Genomic DNA, 16,595 nt, shown 5'->3' on the forward strand with positions numbered 1-16,595 from the left:
TCACTGCTGATGTAATGGCTGTCATGGACACTCTCTCACACTGATGCAAGTCCAGCTAGGAGCAGTCATCGCATTTATTTTAGTGCATTCTTGACACTTCTTAGTCCCCCAAAGGCAGTGGAGTTTCAGGAGTTGTCAGCTGAACTACATACCTATGGTTCTGCAGAATTAGCTTGTAACTCAGTGAAGCTTCTTTTGCTTAAAAAAAAATAAATAGTAGTTGCAAGACAATTCTTTAAGACATACTTTTGTGTTAATTTAAAAGCAAATAGACTTCTTGATATACTGAAATATAAAGAATGAAATTATCTGAGGGCAAGGATCTTTCAGAATACTGGGCTAAAATATTTAGATAGAAAATGCATTATAGTTAAGCAAGTGCATTTTTTATGGAGGCATTGATAAACATTGTGTTGCTTAATTTGTCTTGAATAACCTTTCTGTGATGTTTGAATAATTCTGGAGTATCCATGTCTGGGAAGATTAAGAATCAAAACATGTGCCTTTTGCCCTAACACTGGCTTCATTCATGCCTTTATGCTAGGATCTGTGAGTTTCTTTGGAGGGCTTAAATAGCTGTAGTCTGACCACTGTAAGTCACTGAAGGAGAAATGGAGACAAGCAAATGAATATTTAATAAACTTGTAGACTTGCAAGAGTGTCGAAATAATTCTATAGGCATTTATTGTCATGCCTTCAAGAGCTAATGAGATACTCATCACTATTCACAATCTAATCTGCAAGGACTAATCACAATGCAGCAAGGTTACTGTTTATTTCACTTAAAATACCCTATGAATCAGTCTCTTGTATCCAGCTGCTTCTTTTCATGTAAACACACAAATACTGGTGTTTTTTTACAGTAAGTTATACAAATTCTGTTTATTTGCTCACTTCTGCAGCATTTCGTTGATCATGAATTCTCCTGTAAAGCAGAAAGAAAACCTGGTTCAAAATCAACAGATCTATTTTAGCAGAGATACTGTACCTGTGGTTTAATGATAAATTCATTGCAAGTTCATACTTTCACATGGAACGAATACGTATTTGAATGTCATTATGAAGTTGCTTATGCTCTACTATGACAGTTTGTCATGTGTCAGAAATTATTCTAATATTCTATACCTCTTTCATTTTGTGCATTTGGCTATAACTGAAAACAAGATTGTAAAGGAGTTACAAAATGTCAAGTTTATGCTCTCTGGGCAATTCTAATTTTTCACTTCTTTATAATTCAAATGAAATGGGGCTTCCACTTCTTTATAATGTGAATGAAGGAAATAAGAAGTATACAACATGTTTAGGGAAGCTGTCATAAGGTATGTGCATCAAAGGCAGAACTTAGGTTTCAGTTAGTAAGGCATGTAAGAGAGGCATAACTCCATAAATGACTGTTCTGACTTAGTTCTAGCAGATGTTCCTGCCCTTGCATCTACAGAAGACCACAGACCCAAAGGAATTCCTTAACCTGGTTTCTGAGGTGGTTCTCTTGAATGTTTGTGCTTTGTCTGTTTAACTCCAGCAGCAGCCGTTAGGTACTTGTGACTACAGGTACAAGTTTTCTTTCATGTGGTTAAGAATCTGAAAATCCTTGAGAATGCCTTTGCTGCTGATGAGAAAGGAGTTGGGACGTAGGGACTATAAGGCAGAGAGAAAGGGGTCAGAAAACACAATTAGTTTGGGACGCTTCAGGAGGAAAACTGCTTAAGTCTGCTTCTGAATTGTACTGGATAGTGTTGCTCTGTGAGCTTTTTGTCACGTGTACTTGGTTGGCACAGATAATTTTAGTGTTTTTTGTTTATTATTGCTTTCATGGAAATTGTTATGAGAGTATGGACAAGACTTGCAAGGTCTGTAGGACAGCTTGGTAGCACCAAGATTTGAGAATCAGTGAAACACTCAGAAAGGTTAAACATTTAAAAGCTACATCATTGTAAGAGATTATTTTCTTAATAAAATCACCCTGTGGCAAGTGGAACACCTCACATCACTTCCACTGTGAGCTCTTCAGAGAAACTAGCTTAAGTGTATTTGGAATGTTGCGGACATGGCTAGTATTCCAGGTGTAAGAGAAATAACCAAAAAGTTACGCAGTCATAGCACAATATTGTCTATTATCAAGCAAACGCTGGGAGCACTTGGATTTATCAGAAACATTTAGCTTTCTGTGTATAGACCTTCAGATGACAACCAGAAGAAGACAAAATCATGTAGTGAGCCATCTGGAGAAGTATTTGGTTTTGGCCTACAGGGAAAACTTGAATGGAGTACTGGCTGGAATGGCAAGCTTGGACTTCTGAGCAAAACTGCATCCTACTATTCAATTTCTGTTTTGCTTTGGAAAAGGAGACTTGGCATATTCTTTGTAATTAAAGACAGTTGCATTAAGGAAATTCTTGCTTTCATTACCATGTTCTCCTCCTAACGGAAACAACCCTTGTAACTTGAAATATGAGCTGCCAATCAGAATTAAAAGAGATAATGCTGCTTACAGCAAACTGCATGCAGACAATCCAGAACCTGAAATATATCTGCACAAAATATTTCTTTTGAAAATGAAAATCAGGTATTAAGATGGGAACAAATCCTTTGCCAAAAAACCCCATGAACTTATCCTTTAGTGAAGTCTTAACTGCTCTGTACTCATACGGTGAGCAGGGTAAGGAGAAAGTTTTGTTCGTTTATCTTCTTTTACTTTGTTTCTATTTATCCTCATTTCAGTTGTGATTCAAATGTTTTGCATAGCCAGTATTTTCACAACTAAGATGTATGCTTACTTTAAGGGCTAAGAAAACCATAAGAGTGCCATGATGACAGGTCATAAAATGTGGAAAAGCCGAGAGAAGCCTGACCGATGATGTAGCATGTTTTGTTCTCTAACAGCAAACTGATTTTTAACGGGACAAGAAAAATTCAGTGAAAGTCATCTTGTTCTCTTGATCATTTCTGGTAGCCCAGATGTGGAATTTGTTTTGTGACAATGTATTCTCTTGATCGTCTAAACTTATGTTCTAGCTACTCCTTTCATTCCAGTCTTGTTCAATGACTGTTTTCATAACTGCTAATTCATAGTGACAACTTTACAAACCAGAGTCCTGCACTACCCCACTCACTCCAGAAATCTCCTAGTGAATTTTAGTGAGGGGATTGTTTGACATTGGCCTCACTGTGCTCAAGCGTGTACTCTGAGTGCAGTTCCAAAAGCCTTGACTCTCTTACCATTTATAAATTCATCTATTATCTTTCAGTCACGCTCTTCTATTCTTAGTTCTCTGTGACAAAAAGAACTGCCTTTTTCTCTGCGTTCTGGAACTTCTTTTTCATGCTCACTGCTTTTTAATTTTGTTTGCTCCTAAGGAAGTAGCACTTATTTAGCTTTTTCTTTTACTGCAGATAAAAAAAATCAGTGGACCAAGAGTGTCCAAAGCCTAACCCAGATGGCTCATCTGCCGTAGCAGCTCATCTTTTTACAGGTATTGAACACTTAAGAATTGTAAAAGAAGTTGTCAGGTGGACAAATGCTAATGGGGAGTATTAAACCATTTATTAGAATGCCAGCTTTATATTCCAGCTCTGGAAACTTGGGCTGTACTTCACATGCTGCTACAGCAGACATGCCTATCTCTGCCAGGTGAGAAGGGTGCAATTACTCCGCCATTCAAATCTGACCTGCAGGCCAGAAACCGGGATGTTACATGTAGTGAAAAATCAAAAGCCTCCCCAGTACCTCTTTTTCACTTAATAGCCTCGTCTCATTTTTCATGGGTATTTCATAATACATGAATATCATTAGCCTTTGATGCCTTTTAAGGTGATTATATTAGACAATGTTCAAGCCTTGACATTCCGTAAGAGTTTTAGCTTATTTTAATGTTATTAAAATTATTCTGTTATCAGAAAAATTGAAATCTTCAAATGCTTCTGAGATAGAAGAGGAAATTTAATATGCCCACCTACAGAAACTAGTCTTGTGTTCTATTTTTTTAAAGGCTGAAGACTGTTCTTCTCTCAAGTAGATTTTTTTTTTAAAGAACAAGCTGAGAATATATTCTGCATTCTCTTTTCATGAATGGTTCCTGCTTATTCTTTGGCAATTTGGATGAAAGAGTTTCAAGTGCATATGTTTTATAATGGAGACAATTTCAAAGAGCACAGTGATACATAGGAGCAGAAAAGAAAAGGTTTGTTTGAAGACACTCTTTTATTATTCTACAAGCATGATGCTAGCTAATTGCAATTTAAGATAGTAAGTTTATTATAAGCTGAATGCAGCTCTTGAGGATTGGTGACGCATCCCTTTGGGAATTCCCTAGTCTCAGAGAGAAACCCTTCCCTTAAGTAGACTTAGGCCTGGAGTGTCTGAGATGAGGTAAGAGATACTGTGGTGCTCCTTATCACCCCCTCCTGCCCTTTCGTTGATGGTTATGCTGGTCATATTGTACCACATCAACTGTACCTGAAATGGCCACTGGTACAGGGGAAAGCAGGAAGTGTTCTCTGCTGCCCTCTGCTAGCCCTCGCTCCGGTGGCTTCTCTATCCACCCACCCACCCACATCCCCATCACACACACATATATGAAGAGATACTCAAGAAGTAAGTAGGAGAGCAAAGCAGTGACACTGCAAACGGTTGCCATAACCCCTCTTTTGTGGCTCTACTTTTGACTGTCCTACTCCTGGTTCTACTTTGGTGCCCTTAAAAAATACTAGCGGTCCTGATCTTTTGCTTGTGCCTTGTACACAAATGTGTGTACTTAATGCATTGTGCATCCCTTCTTGTTTTTTATCTTACCTAAGTCTGCATTGAATTTGGCAAATGTCAGTCAGCAACAAATGAGATGCAAAATCACTTCATAATAAACCAACTAACGCAAACAGCCTATTGAATTTGGACAAACTTGCTTGCATGGCCAAAAGGTTTCTGTTGTTTTCTGACTTGCTATATCCCTTTCAGCAACTGCTGGTTAATTAATATATATATATATATAAAATACGAGGTAAAAATACGAGAATATTTGACATACAAAAAAGAAGGTTCCTGTGGAAAATCAAGGATAAAAGGCTGACCTTCCTGGGCTCACAGCAGCAGTGATAATAGATACAGAAAGGATGCATACACGCTGTCCCCTTTGAGGACCAAATAAATAGCATTGCGAGCTGCATTGCCCTCCAGCCCTTTTTGTTCTGTTCTGCCATATGGCAGGCTGAGGTGCCATTTGCTAGCGTACAACTGCTCCCTATATCGTAATTCACCTTATGATCAGGAAACAAATATTTTGCCCCCCCAAAATCACATAGTGGAAACATTAATACAACAGTGCCCTAGAAGATACGTATTTCAGTTTAACATTTTTTTTTGGCATCATTATTAAAAATAGCTTTGTTTCAAATTAATCTTCAAAGTCAAATAACACCATGGAAGTATCTTATTTGAGCTTACTTCCTTTTCTTAGAAAGCCTTTACCATGACTATATCCAAACATAAAAATAGCTTTTACAGCAAAACAAGATGAAATGACAAAAAACCAGGTGTTGTTCTCCAGGGATTTTAAAAGCATGAGACTTCACTTATTTCTTACTGTACCTGTAGGTAGCTATCTTTTGCTTATAAACCTCTGAGAAGGAACCTAAGCTGTCCTATGCATACAAACTTTAGTGTGGAAATACTGTCTCTCTAAATATTACTCTGACAAAACACAGGAAAACTACAGAGCTGCAGGGTGCAGAAGTCTTTCAGGTAAGAGACTGTGCTACAAGAACCACATGGGAAGTTGCTAGGATTTATGTGAAGTTGGGTGATATGTTGCCAGATTTATTTAGATATCCAGTGTGTCCCTGGGGACACAGAGTCACCTTGTGAGGTATCACCAAGTAAGAAAACTACTGCCAAAGACTTCACAAAATACTTACTTTTCCATTTGTGTCCTGCTATCAGGAGTACTGCGGTTACGTTTAAATACATTGAAATTCCCATTATGAAATTGTAGGTTCTATTATTACTTTTAAGTAAATTAACCGATTTGTTTAAAAGTTGTAATTTATTTTTTTTGAAAAACCTTGCAGCATGTACACTCAGCTATAAAGTTCAAGCATTGTCACCAGCAGGGTATATTCAACTGTGTTCTTAGACAGAAGGACACCCACGGATTACTTCTTGCTGTAATTCAAACTTCCATTTAGTGAGCCAGCATATATGAAACAAGTGATAATGTTAAAACTTTTTGTGCAGCAGTATATTTTTAGTTGCAAATTTACATTATACTGTCATACAGCACAACACATTAAAAGATGATAGTGACACATGGTGATGCCACTGCTAATATTTAATGTGAGATTTCTCTTGCACTGGATATTTAAAGTCTCTGTCTCTGGATGGTTAATCTGCATTAGCTCTACTTAATCAGGAAAAGAGGATCAGTCAAGGAATCATCTATTTTAACTGCAATCGATTTACAATTAAATCTTAGAGCACCATACGGTGTGCAAGGCTCCATCATACTCTGTGCTGCATGCATACAAAGGAAAGACAAGCTAACACCTAAAAATCAGTGAGAATTTCTTTCAAATCAGAGTCGTTTTCTGCAGATGAATATAATATAAATATCCTTTAGAAAGAACAGTCTTGGTTTAAAAAGCTGATATCCAACACGGCTTAGCACATGATAGAGGGATTTACTGGAGGACTAACACTGCCCAGTGTCCTCTGCATATTCTTGGTCATGTGGTACAGCAGTTGTGGCAAACACTCCAACCTTTTTCCCTTGAGCTCTTGTAGTTTTATTGCAGTCATGGAGATTACTTGCACACCTTGCAATATTGGCACTGTAATGTAGTACAAGTTCTTTCTCAGCCTCCTACTGCCTTGGTTCCAAGAACATTTTTTCCCTTTCCTTGATATGGAAATACCCAGGCCTCACTATGATCCTGATTTAGGTGAAGCAGTGGATTTTCTGTGCTCTTTCAAGATGTGGTGTATGAAGGACACAAGACGATTAGTTCCTTTCTCTTCTGCGAAAACGTGCTGATTCCTGAGTTCCACTGCACCCCCAGTTACTAGCTAAGTATCAACAACTCTCATAGAGTTACAGACATGTTGGTAGCTGTCACTTCCAGCTGGGAGCTGTAAAATTGTTCACTAAGATAGCAAATCAATGCTGGGAACTTCCAGGGGGGAATGACTCTAGAAATACATTCTTTTCTGCTCTGTGTAAAACCACTTGAGTCCTGGCAAACTGGACAGGTTAATCTTGTTGAATTAATGCAATCTATTAAATTTCATTCTATGTTTCCTGTGTATTCCAGATATTCAATTAGACTGAGACTGCGAAAAAGAGGTTAAGTATACCTGCATCATCCAAGTTGCTGGGTGTGGAAAGAATATGGGATGTTAGCTGGCTCTGTTCATGATCTGCTGAAGTCTTACACAGATTGGAAGGCAGCATAATTTGCTGAAAATGTACTTTGCCTGTACCAAAACAGTAAAGTGATAAAATGTTTAACTCTGATCTTAAGCTGGCCAGTTTTAGGCTATTGGAACAAAGGGATAACTTCTACCTCTATGTACAAGGGTTTTAAGCTGCTCATAGGTACAAGCAGTGAAATATTGCCATGACTTACACTCAAATCACAATTTGCTGATTCACTTTCAAAGGCAAGTATTGGCCCTTAAGGCATACTTCTAAGGGAGTGAAGATCCTGTGGAATATTCTTCAGCTACAGGCTTAGTGTGCATGGTAATTCTGTATTTATTTATATATTTATTTGTTTATTTTAAGACAGAGTTGGGTCTACACCGAAAGGAGCATTAGAAAACTAGCGGATAGAGTACTGTTTTAATCTATTCATTATTGAAACTAATTATGAAAAATGTTTGTACAGGCACTGAGCTGTGCTGATTATTCTTATATGGGTCAATATGTTTAGGCTGCCTGGCCAGTTTAGATAGAGGAAGAGGAACCCTAAATCTTGCAAATGCAGACTGCCTAGAAGCATGGTCTGTGGTTATAGAATTTTCTCCTTTGCTCAGTTTCAAGTTCAAATAAACTTGAAGAGAAGAACTAAAATAATTGCTGAAGTAAATTTATTGAAGTCAGTGGAGTTACATCAGGTGTACATCTTAGGTCTTTTTAAATTTGGCTCATCATTCTCACCAAAGCTGTACTTAAGAAAGTCCTGTCTTGCAGGAAATTGGTAGTCTTGTTTCCCAGGTAGCTAATGCCAGTAAGAGATGTTCAGACATTCTCAGGCTCAGGTGAAGAGAATTTTGATGCCAACTCTCTAGTTCCGTTTTTAAAGATTTATATGTTTAAGGCAACTTTTTAATACGTTTCAAGTTTTGTGCCCATCACAGAGCTAAAATCATCTAGTTTTAGTGCTAAGAGCGTTGTAGTGACTGTCTGATGTAGCTCTACTGTATAGCAGCTGTATACTGTCAGTGAATTGTTACTGAGATGTAACACTGAGGAAGCAAGGTAAATTTATTTTCTGGCTTTATAAAAAGTTTTTCTGTAATCCAGAAATATTCCTAAGTGAAACTATATAGGATGACCTTGTCACTTGGCTTTCTGCTTCTTCAAGGTGCATATAAACATTCTTCAAGTAAAGATTTCTATTGTTTGGATTTCATTACCTTTGTTTTATATTTGACATTTTGGGTTGGAGAGGGAACAGTATCTTAAGATCACTGGATGAAACATCTAAGGGTAACATCTATTGTCTGCCAGTTGTTTTATGGCCTTTTTGATATAATGATTATTGATCCTTAGAGCCTTCCCACTCTGGGAGAAATGTATAAAGTCTTGTAAAACATCCTGTTACTTTACATTGCATCAATACTTAGTCTTGACTTTTAAAACAATCAGAACAAGATTCCTACTTCAGGATTTAGGTGCCCTGCAATCACCCAAAACATCACTCTGCCATACATGCCTGTTCTCACAACCTGACCCCTCAATGAATGCAAGTTAATATAATTGTAACTGCAAAGTTTTGATGCAGCGCACTAGAACTCCTTAAAATAGTAGCCTGTATACTGTATGCCTTTTGTGTGCTTATGCACCAGAGAAAAATGGATGGGACTTAAGAAGACAAACCTAGAATTTGACATATTTTGGCTTTCTGAACCAATGGGTGGTGGAGAGTATTGTGAAACTATGGGTGAAGAGAGCCCTGTTCTTCAGCTTCCACTTTGAAATCCACAAAGAATTCAATAGCTCAGTGACTCCCCTGGGAGTTGTCTTATTTTTAAGTGAACAGTGGGGTTAAGGAATCCTACACATTTCTGGGTGTTTAGAGAACCCATACTTTGTCCCTAATTATCATCCATATTTCATGAATATTCATTTAAAAATGCTGAGGCGACGGCCTATAGAGCAAGAGCTGCTGAACTCCTTAGTTCATACCAGAGAGCGTTTGTGTTCTGCATGCACAGAGCTCAGTATCCACCATGGTTCTGGTCTGGAGTGAGAGGGCTCACTCCCACTAAACCGTCTCATGCATAAGTGGAGGAAAGTCTGACTTAGAGTGCCTTTCTGCTTTGGAAGGGTTTCTGCAGGGAAGCAGAAGTGATTTCTTATACAAAGAGAACCCCATACTATTGTCCATCTACCTCAATCTTCTGTTTGTTCTCAGTGTAGGTTTTCAACAGGTGTCAGTTACTGAAATGTGCACACTTGCAGTGTATTTGCACCATCGCCTTTTAAGAGACAAATATCCATTACTGCCATGTAAGAACAGCAGATGCTTTGTGTTGAACCTGGAGATGGAGATACATACAACACGTTCCTAACAAAATAACCGTGCCAGCCATTATGATAGAATCTGTGAGTTTCCCATTTGAGACAGCAAAAATAAATTAGTGAATTACATTTCCTCTGTGGAAATAAGAACGTCCCTGAATTACTCTGGATTGTTTATCTCAGGGATGACTCAAGTAGAGAAGGCTGCAAGGCATCTTGTTTGGTAGGGCTCCCTGTTTTTATGAATCACCATCACAGCTAGGTCTTCATTACATGACTAAGTTTGTGGAACAATGTGTAGTATGTAAGGAGGGAGTTAGGTGCACTCCCCTGAGAAACTGCCTTCCCCCTTGGTAATGTGACATTAATTAGTGAAGACATAGATGAATACTGTATGTGCAGGGGACCATGAAACCTGAATAAATAACATCTCTAGTGATGGCAAATACGTTGGTGTCATATCAAGCAGATGGATTCTCTGCCAGTCATGATCACTTCTGCAGTAAAAGGGTCGCATGTGTTGTATACTATTTTCTTATCTAGGAATGTCTTCCTGCTTCCCTCAAGTAGCAAATGCAGAACAAAGTGAATCTGACAGTGCCTTTGCTTTCTCCTTCATTCCTGGGCTTTAAGGACCACACAACATTTTATTACTTTTAGATGCTGTTGAAAGGTAAATACTGTGAAATCTCAGTCAGAAAAAAAAATCCTCCTGCCTCAAAAAAAAACAAACCAAAACAACAACAAAAAAAGAAAAGCTGTATGCATACAGATCTCATATCCTGAAAACCTATTTGAAAGGCAATTTTTTTTTTTGCTTTACATGAAATGTGCCAAGCCATAGTGTCCTTAGGAGTTCTGTCTCCCTTCTGAAAACAGCAGTAGCTGAAGTCTTAAAGGGATTAGCAGAATCTTTCTGTGCAGGTGTTTGCTGGGGGTTTGTTTGCCTTGTTTTTTACTTCTGTTGCTTTTGATAAATAGTACCAGTGATAAAATTCAGAGAGGCTTCTCTGGAATTGTCTACCTGAAGCACTGCTTGATGATGTGGAGTTTTTTCTAGATTGTTGTTAATTGTCACTTTTCTCCGTCTGAAGGGCACGAATAGCTGGCTGTACCTAGTTGCATTTCTTTCCTGTCACTACAGAATTTTCCTACGTGAGCCTGGGCTGTGGTGAGTCTCTCTGATACATGGGTTAGTGGAGATGAACCAAAACTGATAGTACATATTAAAAAATATTGTACTCTATGATCTGTTCCTGGTTATTCTGGGTGCCTCTGTATGAATCTGTCACAAAGTGTCTAAGAATTCTCTAGGGAACCACTCCATGTGCCCTGGAATAAGGAAACTTTGAGCTATGTTTGTTAAGGGAAGGAAGAGAATCCATATGGTAGAATAATGGAATGTGAAACGGGTCTCTGAGAAACATGGCCTCTTTTGACCCCCAACGCTAAATGTTTTAGACAGACTCTTTTGTGGGAAGAGAACTTTTGGACCGTTCAGTCACGGAAATGGGGTGTTCAGTGTGTTCTGTGCAGTAACAAGGTTTCCAAGATGATGGGAGGTTATTAGTACATTCTCCTTCCTGTGGCATACCTCTATGGGCCCGCACGATCAACTATATCCTGTTCATGAGAAGACAGACTAAGTAGCGGGCTCAAGTGCAACATACTCCCTGACCTGTACCCAACATGTCTAAATGACCATCAGAAGCCACTTGTATTTTGATTGTGTGAAGTCTTCACAAGGAATTATGGGATATGAGAATTTGGACTTGGCCAGGTCTTTGCCTGGCTTGTTCATGCTGCCCAAAGTGGTGCATAGGACTTTGTCCTTCAATGCCCCAGAGGTCGCCTCTGAATATGAGGTTTGTTCTGGGAGTGTAGGTTTCAGCCACTTACACCACATGGATGCACTCTAAAGTTAGAGCAGATGTGGTACAGGGCCACTCGTGCATGAAACTATTGTTTGTTTCCCCTTCCCATTTTTTGGTCCAGTGCAGGAACAGACATTCATGCAATTGGGATGGAATTTGGACATTCCTGTTAAAAGCCAGTACTAACAAAATCCATATCTGCCCTTGAAGGCATCTCCCTCTCTCAGGGCAAAGGCATCAATGGCCAAACAATAAACAAGATTAACAAAATAGTAATTCTCTTCCCAGCTGTTTCCTTCGATGTTTGAGTGCATATGCACTTGTGATTTGGGTAGGAGATTTGTATCTTGTACAAATATTCTCATTGGGAAAATGCAGCTTTCCAAATCTTGCCCAACACCTGCTCTGGATGCACATCTGAACACTTAGGCCATTAATGCATAGGAAAAATTTTGAAACTGCTGCACGATATATGTTGCCAGGAAGATCTACATCCTTCTCTTTGTAAGTGAAATTTCCTCATGCCCTGCCTGACAGTGCAACTTTGCACTCTGCTCTACTGCTACTTTCTTATCTGCTGATAATGGTGAATGTCTTTTTATTCGGTAGGACAATGTATACTATCACTTAAAATTAAAGCTTGAATATTCATGGGAGAGAGCTTTTTATGTATACTGCATCTGCTTTCGCTTTCTGTGTCACTATTTCTCTGTACTATAAATTAATTTAGTAACTTCCCATAGGTCAAATTCTAGATTTAGTAAGTAAGTAGTAATTTGCAGATGATGACTTATGTGAACTTTCATTTTAATATTGGAAAGAATAGTGTCTCTTAAAAGTTTGAGTAATGTTGACTATGTTACTCTGTAAAATCTTTGCTAAGGCTGAAAAGTTCTATTCCAGTCAATTACACATGAATGTATTTTCTGGCATTGTCAAATACTGTTTACAAAATATGAGGCAAAAGCCTGTAGTAGAACAAAATATGTGAATACATTAGCAAAAATTCTGCAAGATGGAAATGTTTTTGAGTTTGGATTCTTTTTTTTTTTTCTTTCCAAGTGTATTTGGCTTTTAAAGTAGAATGAGAACTTCCTGGAGTTAGCTGCTTTCAGACTGCACTGCAAATAGAATTTTGAAGGGTTAAGAGAATCCTGAAGGATAGCTGATAACATCGCAAACAGAATTTCATTGCCTGTACATCTCTCTTTCAAGTACACTTTTTTTTTTTAAGAAGAAGAAAATAGATATTAGAGGGGAAAAAAACATGTAGAGGTATTTATCATTTTGTTTTAAAAGAGAAGCTATAGAGTTGCCTTTCCTTCTGTATTGGAAAAAAAGGGATAAACAAACCAAAAAAATTCATTGCAGTGGAGGGCAATTGCCAGAGTTTTCAGTGATAGAAATCAGAGGTGGCAGAATCTCAACTGTAAACTTGTTAACCTAGACCATCTCCTTTTGAGCATGTTAACCACTATGCCACCGCACTAATTCAGGCTGATTTTAGATTGGGTGCTCATCTGCTTCATATGCTCCTGGACTTATCTCACAGAACATGGGAGAGAAAAATAGGCAGTAAAAAAACTGGACCCTTGGTTTGTTTGGTTAGTGGTCTTCATTCAGACTCAACCAGGACATGAGTTTTGAAGTGGTATGGGAAGGCATTCTGAAAGGCTAATGGAAGAGAAGGTGTTACAGAAAGCTGACAAGAGTACGTTATGTAAGAGGAGCCAAAATAAACAGTGAGTATCTAAACACAGGAAAGCAGGTGTTTCTAGGTGCCTTATTGTCATGAATTATACTTAAATGGTTTGTGAAGTACCCTTTTGAACAAATATACAGTTATTGTTAGTGGACAGTAACAGAGATCAATATGTTAATATGAATACTTTTCAGTAAAAGGGAACCTGTTAGTGTGTGCAATTAACTGTACCTTTTGAGTGTGAAACTACCATTACTAATTTCAGAACCATAAACTTCTGTTCTCTATACTTCTGCACTATGGGGATAAATCTACATTCCATTTAATTGTTTTCTGATTTACTGATAGCATGCTGTGATTTTTCAAAAAATATATTCAATATTTTATAATGAAATACTGGATATTGTTTGAAGTCATAATCATACCCTTAGTTATATGTAGTAATGTCTTACTCTGCAATTACAGATAAAACCTTGCCAGATATTTGTGGCTTATTTAAAGCCTATCTAGTCCTGGAGATGACTAACGACCACTCATTTCCCCAGTAAGTTCCAAGATCTCTGTAAAAACAAAGACTTAAAGACAGGTAATATTTCCACAAACAACTTCCAAACAAGTCTTTTTGCCCTCAGACACAGTGCTCAGTTCCAATTTTCAGAGATTCCAGAGGTGGGTATTACATCCAGCAGAAACTCAGGGAAAAAAAAAAAAAGGTAAACAGTTTTTCTGAGCCCTTTTAATAGAACTTGCTGGGATCTTCTCAACAAAAGAGTTTTCATAAAAATATTTGAGACCTAAACAATCTGGCTGATTTGTGGAATGGCAAAACTGTCACACAAAATACAGACACCGTATGTATCAGATTAGAAAGATGCCTACATTAAATCCCATCTGATATGGTTAAAGTAGCACAGAGGTAAGGCATAACAGCACCACAAAGTGTGAGATCATCCTGTGAGAGTAGTATGTAGGTAGCACTGTATTCTACAGCCTTGATGTCTCTTGAAAGTCTGCCCTTTAATGTCATGTTTCTCTACAGCCTGATCTGTCATATAAGCTTAGATTGGCCTAACTCAATTTGAGAACTAAACTGAAATTTAATTTTAAGCAACAGACTAATTTTTGCTTTGGACCTGCTGTTTGTCGGAAATCCTCTCTTTTATAAAATAGTGGAATTTACAGTTATTATAGTCACACTTACCTCTTGATGAAAATTAGGGTGAGCATATAGAAATCAAGACAAAGACAACATCATGGCTAAAAATGTAGCAAAGGGTAGTTTTAAAATGTTATTCTTACTGAAATATACAGTCTGATCCACTGTTTCAAGTTTGAGCTATAGGAACAAATAATTTTTCTTATAAAACACGCTCATATTCAATAGCTAATTTGTACCTTTCTTCTATGTTTTTGTGTCCAGGCTCCTCTATTACTACATTTTACTAATACTATTTATCTTACTTAAGATAGTTACTTAAGGTTAAACATAACCATGAGCCTTTTAAAGGTACTGCAACCATTTTCTTCAGCTTAAATTTACCAAAGGACATAATTGTGTCCAGTAAGATTTAAGCTGCTCTTTTAAACATTTGTTTTACTAAACTGCTGTCTACCTGACAGCAATCAGAAGTGGATATTCATTCCATCAATTCATTACGTGTAGTAGTATTGGCTTTAGATCATTTCAGAGGCAAGTTAGAATATTTATGAAGCAATTTAATAAAAAATATTGATAAAGAGCAAAACCATAAAGCAGGAATTTCAAGTACTTTAGTAAAGCAGGCCAACATTACATTTTTTGCATGTTACCTCACCTAAAACATTTCCTTTTTTACTGATATAGCAAACTAATTCACATACCATCCAATCCAGAAGTTTTGGAGATTTTTCAGCTGTAGCAGTGCTGTTCCTCTTCGCTGATGCTCTGAAGAGAGAGAATTCATTTGCGTTAGCAAAGCTTTGCCAAAGTCATCTACTGTCTAGTTGAAATTTCCCCACTTGGTTACATATTGTTTCTATTTCTGTATTTATAAATAGTTCTGTATTTCTTACAATTTTCTTTTTTCAGTGTTCAGTGCAATTTGATTGCTTTCTTCAATAATAACAAGCTCAGTCTTTTCTTGGCTGTTGTGGATGGGAGTTCACTGGTTAATCACCACATGCTACTAGAAGCACTATCCACGTGTAGCATACGAAAAGCTTTGTTAGAATTTTCAGGAATTTTTTTGAAGAACCACTGTCAGGAAATTCTGTTTTGTTAAATTAGCAAGATTTTGCTGGAATGTGCTAATCTTAAAAACCATTTATGAATGCAAACTAGAAAAAGCTAGCTGGAAAGTTAAAAAAACCCAATCAAATCATTTGGGTCAAACAGAATGAAAACAGCATTTGGGTAACAATTCTGCCCTGCCTGCTGTGCCCTTGTAGTGTGGGCCCTTCCCATCACCTTAGTTCAACATCTTTTTTTTATTTAAAAAAAAAAAAAGCATTTTCTGGGTCATTAAGAAAAGGATCTATTTTCTATCACTTCTGGGCTCTGCTTATGTACAGACTCCCTGCCTTTCCCTGGAGTCTTCCAGCCTGACCTTGCATTGCAGACTCCCTCTTTGCTGCCCTGTCACTGCCTGCTCACCTTAGTGTGTATTGCGGGAGGTTCTTCTAGCCAAATATATTTGTTGCTCTTAGGTAAGGTGCATTCTCTTGTTCTCCTCCTTGATGATTCCTTATTACTGTCAGGACAGCAAGGCAAACCACCAGTCTGCATGGCTTCTTTTTTAAATATAACTTGCATTGTCTATGAGCAAACAAAAGGAAGAGATACTGTCTTTCACACTGCTAAGTATCAAAACCAAAAGAACCATAATGAACCATTTTTAGAAGTGCTGATGTCTGAAAGTTAATCTCTTCATTTCCAAGCACTTAACATTTCTGTTGCTTGGGGCTGGTACCGACAGCTGCCTTTACTGGTCAGTTTTGTACCTTTGGCATTTGAACATTCTAGCAGCAATGCAGAGTACAATGATGATGCAGAAAAGTTCTGTATGTATTTGAAATAAGTCAGAAAACAAACATCTTCAGAAGACATGTTTGGATTTGAAATTAAATGATCCCAAAATACTAGTACACTCTGCGAAGTAATTGTTACCACAGTTCAATCTGCCACAACATTGCCTTGTTCCTGCACTTTTTACCATTACGCTTACCTGCTGTTAGTATATGAAATATAAAAACAAGGTGTCAAACAGAAGTGAAGCTCAAGAATATGCATATCTATTAAATTAA

At 37.7% G+C, this 16,595-nt stretch overlaps 1 long non-coding RNA gene across 1 annotated transcript; it reads right to left on the reverse strand.

Moving 5' to 3' along the window:
• Positions 1-804: 804 nt before the first annotated feature.
• On the reverse strand, positions 805-16,088 carry LOC135329730 (uncharacterized). Its single transcript, XR_010391337.1, has 3 exons — positions 15,946-16,088; positions 15,174-15,237; positions 805-925 (listed from the first exon to the last, which is right to left on the reverse strand). It is a non-coding gene; the product is annotated as an uncharacterized LOC135329730 (long non-coding RNA).
• Between the last annotated feature and the right edge of the window lie 507 nt (positions 16,089-16,595).

Source organism: Dromaius novaehollandiae, chromosome 13 (assembly GCF_036370855.1).
Source record: "Dromaius novaehollandiae isolate bDroNov1 chromosome 13, bDroNov1.hap1, whole genome shotgun sequence".
In the NCBI taxonomy this organism is placed as follows: Eukaryota; Metazoa; Chordata; class Aves; order Casuariiformes; family Dromaiidae; genus Dromaius; species Dromaius novaehollandiae.